The sequence below is a fragment of the Schistocerca nitens genome, chromosome 8 (assembly GCF_023898315.1).
Source record: "Schistocerca nitens isolate TAMUIC-IGC-003100 chromosome 8, iqSchNite1.1, whole genome shotgun sequence".
NCBI lineage: Eukaryota > Metazoa > Arthropoda > Insecta > Orthoptera > Acrididae > Schistocerca > Schistocerca nitens.
Genome location: NC_064621.1, coordinates 368,435,299 through 368,441,298, shown reverse-complemented (window position 1 = coordinate 368,441,298; position 6,000 = coordinate 368,435,299).

Here is a 6,000-nt window from a genome sequence, read left to right as displayed (position 1 = left end):
GGGATATTTTTCAGGTAAGAATGGCAGTAGGCATCGAACGAACTCACAGCTTGGTTCGCAACAGGTTGGTGTAGCCCACACAAAATAGTCACAGAGATGATCGGAAAACTTAACTGAGAATCGCTGTAATAGAGACGCTGTCAAAACCCTCCCGGACAAACTTACGGAACCTGTATTCGAGAGAGACTGACCGTCGATGCTACGCCACCGACATATACGAGGGACGTTCGGTAAATAATGCAATACATTTTTTCTGAAAGCAAATTATTTTCTTTTTTTCAGGATTTCAATACACGATATTATTTCTCTCTCTTTTGGGTACAAAACCCTATTCTTCAATATAATCTCCATTCAAACAACAGCCTTACGACGCCTTACTAGAAGGGCCTTAATGCCCTCATGGTACCATTCTTTTGGTCGACGTCGGAGCTGACGTCTTGTTGCATCAATATCCTCCCCGTCATCCATGTACTGCTTCTCACGGGGTGCATATTTCATTGGGGCAAACAGATGGAAGTCGGATGGAGCGAGATCCGCGGTATAGGGTGGATCACGAAGAGTGGTCCAATGAAGTTTTTTCAGTTCCTTTCTGGTGCGCAGGCTTGTGTGACGTCCAGCTGTCCAGCGAGGTGTTTGATTGAGATCCGTCGATGACCTCGAATGAGAGTGTCCGCACGTTCCAACATAACAGGATCCTACAGCTGTGTACGGTCGGCCGACACTCGGGAGATCGGACAGGTTTGAGCGACTTTGTTATTATGATAACAGGCGCCTCGCCCAACAACTCAGTGTGCTTTTGCTCACTGCCAGTCTCCGCAGAAGTTCTGCAGGTGCCTATGAATACATTCGATACTCTGGTTTCCCCTCTCCCGCCCCCAAAGTAACTCAATGACAGCTCTCTGCTTGGAACGCACCTCCATTACAGACATCATTTTGAATGCTGCTTTTAGCGCCACAACCTACAGGAAAATCATGAACCAGTAAACTCTATGGGATGAAGCGGTAATATTACACGATGTCTCACAAAAAATTCCACATTTCTTCAGCCGAAACTGGCGGGGAAAGAAACGTGTTGCATTACTTATTGAACGTCCCTCGCATCTAGCGTTCGGATCATACTACAAGAGAGACCAGGATGCGCAGACAGACGTATAGTCAGTGATTTTCTCCTCTCTTAACACACAAATTCGAAGGGGAGAGGAAATATCTAATAATGGAAGTAAGTACTCCCCGCCACACACTGTGCAGTGGTCTAGCGAATACCAAGAACGGAAAAAATTTCTGGTGAACCAGGACTGTAAAATGCTTACCTGAAGAGCTAAACAAGGGCGATGTACTTGAGGACAATATTATGGAAATGGAAGAGGATGTAGATGAAGATGAAATGGGAAATACGATACTGCATGAAGAGTTTGACAGAGCACTGAAAGACCTGAGTCGAAACAAGGCCCCGGGAGTAGACAACATTCCATTAGAACTACTGACAGCCATGGGAAAGCCAGTCCTGACAAAACTTTAGTATCTGGTGAGCAAGATACATGAGACAGGCAACATACCCTCAGACTTCAAGAAGAATATAATAATTCCAATCCCAAAGAAAGCAGGTGTTGACAGTTGCGAAAATTACCGAACTATCAGTGTAATAAGTCACGGCTGCAAAATACTAACGCGAATTCTTTACAGACGAATGGAAAAACTGGTAAAAGCCGAGCTCGGAGATGATCAGTATGGATTCCGTAGAAATATTGGAACATGTGAGGCAATTCTGACCCTACGACTTATCTTAGAGGCTAGATTAAGGAAAGGCAAACCTACGATTCTAGCATTTGTAGACTTAGAGAAAGCTTTTGACAATGTTGACTGGAATACTCTCTTTCAAATTCTGAAGGTGGCAGGGGTAAAATACAGGGAGCGAAAGGCTATTTACAATTTGTACAGAAACCAGATGAAAGTTATAAGAGTCGAGGGACATGAAAGGGAAGCAGTGGTTGGGAAGGGGGTTAGACAGGGTTGTAGCCTCTCCCCGATGTTATTCAATCTGTATATTGAGCAAGCAGTAAAGGAAACAAAAGAAAAATTCGGAGTAGATATTAAAATCCATGGAGAAGAAATAAAAACTTTGAGGTTCGCCGATGACATTGTAATTCTGTCAGAGACAGCAAAAGACTTGGAAGAGCAGTTGAACGGAATGGATAGTGTCTTGAAAGGAGGATATAAGATGAACATCAACAAAAGCAAAACGAGGATAACGGAACGTAGTCGAATTAAGTCGGGTGATGCTGAGGGAATTAGATTAGGAAATGAGACACTTAAAGTAGTAAAGGAGTTTTGCTATTTGGGGTGCAAAATAACTGATGATGGTCGAAGTAGAGAGGATATAAAATGTAGACTGGCAATGGCAAGGAAAGCGTTTCTGAAGAAGAGGAATTTTTTGACATCGAGTATAGATTTAAGTGTCAGGAAGTCGTTTCTGAAAGTATTTGTATGGAGTGTAGCCATGTATGGAAGTGAAACATGGACGATAACTAGTTTGGACAAGAAGAGAATAGAAGCTTTCGAAATGTGGTGCTACAGAAGAATGCTGAAGATTAAATGGGTAGATCACGTAAATAATGAGGCGGTATTGAATAGAATTGAGGAGAAGCGGAGTTTGTGGCACAACTTGACAAGAAGAAGGCACCGGTTGGTAGGACATGTTCTGAGGCATCAAGGGATCACAAATTTAGCATTGGAGGGCAGCGTGGAGGGTAAAAATCGTAGAGGGAGACCAAGAGATGAATACACTAAGCAGATTCAGAAGGATGTAGGTTGCAGTAGTTACTGGGAGATGAAGAAGCTTGCACAGGATAGAGTAGCATAGAGAGCTGCATCAAACCAGACTCAGGACTGAAGACCACAACAACAACAAGAGCTATTAGCGCTTCTTGAGCTTCGGTAATGTGAAACGCATCTCTTTTCGTTCCAATATTTTGGAAGGAGGTAGTATAGACCACAAAGAAATAAAAACATGTCCAGCGATCATGGGCTCTAGACTGCATGGCTTAAGAGTTATGAGCACTTGTTCAATAGAAGAAATGTGTTTCACACTAGCAATGAGCAACTGCTCATAGCTGTTTAAGTATGCGTTTTAGGACCCTTGTTTACGGGAGTTTTTTTCTTGTTTTGGTTCATGCTACCTCCTCAAAAAATATGGAAGGCAAAGAGCTTACAGTAGGAGAGACGTGTCTCACAGTATCGAAGATTCGAAGATGACCAAGTGCTCATAACTCTTGATGTTCGCATTTTAGAGCCCTGTTTACCAGGTGCTTTTCCCTGATTTGGTGTAAGGAACCTGCCCTTAAAGTCTGTAAAAGGAGTTTAGTTAATTCAGCGTACATACTACTCGTACTAAACAGTAAATTGTCACATTTCACTGGCGTTTGTAACACGAAGAGATACGCTACCGCCCCTAAAATTAACACATCCAAAGCAAGCAGTTAAAACGTAAAACAGTCTTCGTAATACGCTAGTTAACTCAAAATAAATGCAAAAAATATCCAGTGTAGGTTATGGAAACAAATGACTTCTTACAGAATTCCCTGTGGGAGGCGGTCCCGATGCTTTCACAGCCTACCAACAATCAAACAATACTGCTTGCTAACTGACAGTACCAAGTGCTATAACGTCAAAGAACCGCCTAAATGGTGTCTCTAGCATAGCATCCTTAGCCGTCTTCAAAATAGTATTTTATCTTCTCGACTATGGCAGAGCGGCACGGCGTTTCCTTCGTTCGTGGCAACGCAAGCGACGAATTTCCGACGAGCGCGGTCGCGTGACGCCTTTGTCACAAGTTTTCGTCGCCGAATACGCAATTCTCTTTGGACACAAAACGCTGACACGTCTCATTGTGGTAGTTGAGATAAAGGCACCTGTAATTAAATGAAAATTATTTTGATGCCTGAGATGAATTAATTTATTCACAAAAGTAAACTGCATTTTATATTCATCAAGCATCACGAGATGATTTTGAAGGGGAACTGTGAAATCCCGTTGTGGGAGACGTTTAGACATTCTGTATATCTATTATTTATTTCTGTTCTCTTTGATGTAATCATTAATAGGCCTAATATCTTACTTACCGAAGGTCTTTCGTGTTGAAAGTTAACGAAGATGTATCGCTTTGAGAACTCGGCTATTGGAAATCTCTTTTTATAAAACACCTGTTCTGTTTGATATGCTGAATTGATCGTATTTTAGACAAATTATTCTCTATCTCTATTTTACTCAGAATTAAAAATACGCTCTATTATTCCTCAGAAAAGTTAAACTATGCTGAAACTTCCTCTTAGTTCTTGTTCAACTGTCTAAAATAACTTACGGTTTCTTGCTAAGCTTACTAACTGCTGAAACACATGAAACGTAAATGTCTTGCTTCCCAGGAAATTTCGAAATAACATTTTGTTAATGGCCTTCTTCCAGCACTTATTGTTTTTTAAGGAATGGTTTAAGTAACGCATGGGGATTAAAATAAACAGTAAATGATATCTAGGGTGTTTCAGAAAAGGCGTAACTTACAAAATAATAAGTAAAGGAATATTTATTTAAATAGGTAAACTTAAGACACTTAAGTACTCCTGCGAAGCTGTAAACATGGTTTAATGGTTATTTTCTAGATTGTTACAGAAACAAGTTACTTTTTTCGAATGGAGTATTTATAAAATGGAACACTCTTGTAAGAACTAACTTTAATCAAAATTCTATCAATTTTAATTAGGAACTAGAAATATTCAAATTCCACATGCTGTACATAGTTATCTGTGTTGATAACTATTTTCGGGTGGACTAAATGTGACGTTGCTTGTGTCATGCACTGACAAGTTTAGTTGATGCACTGTACGGTTAGGCCGTGTCCTTAGCTCTCGTGTAAAGGGCAAATCGGAATACACGAACGAACACGTTCTGTCTGCCACGCACATTGTCGTGGAGATTTTAATGATTATTGCAGTAGATACACCAAAGGTCTGCTTATAATAATTAATCTTTCTTTACAGTTAGGACAGACTGTTTCGGCTTTATCACCACTTTAAAGTACGTCTAGATTGACGTGACGTACATATTACGTCGTTAGCGGACTGTTTTGTAACTGTCACTGGTTTATTAAGATCGTAAATGTTGTTGTCAAGATGTTAAAATAAAATATTAATTACGATCTTATTAAAGCAGTGACAGTTACAAAACAATTCACTAACGCCGCAGTATGGACGTCACATCAATCTAGACATACTTGAAAATGGCGATAAAGCCGAAATAGTCTGTCGTAACTGTAAATAAAGATTACTCATTATTAGCAGCTATTTGGTGTATCTACTGTAACAATAATGTCGTTACCAGACATACACTCCTGGAAATGGAAAAAAGAACACATTGACACCGGTGTGTCAGACCCACCATACTTGCTCCGGACACTGCGAGAGGGCTGTACAAGCAACGATCACACGCCCGGCACAGCGGACACACCAGGAACCGCGGTGTTGGCCGTCGAATGGCGCTAGCTGCGCAGCATTTGTGCACCGCCGCCGTCAGTGTCAGCCAGTTTGCCGTGGCATACGGAGCTCCATCGCAGTCTTTAACACTGGTAGCATGCCGCGACAGCGTGGACATGAACCGTATGTGCAGTTGACGGACTTTGAGCGAGGGCGTATAGTGGGCATGCGGGAGGCCGGGTGGACGTACCGCCGAATTGCTCAACACGTGGGGCGTGAGGTCTCCACAGTACATCGATGTTGTCGCCAGTGGTCGGCGGAAGGTGCACGTGCCCGTCGACCTGGGACCGGACCGCAGCGACGCACGGATGCACGCCAAGACCGTAGGATCCTACGCAGTGCCGTAGGGGACCGCACCGCCACTTCCCAGCAAATTAGGGACACTGTTGCTCCTGGGGTATCGGCGAGGACCATTCGCAACCGTCTCCATGAAGCTGGGCTACGGTCCCGCACACCGTTAGGCCGTCTTCCGCTCACG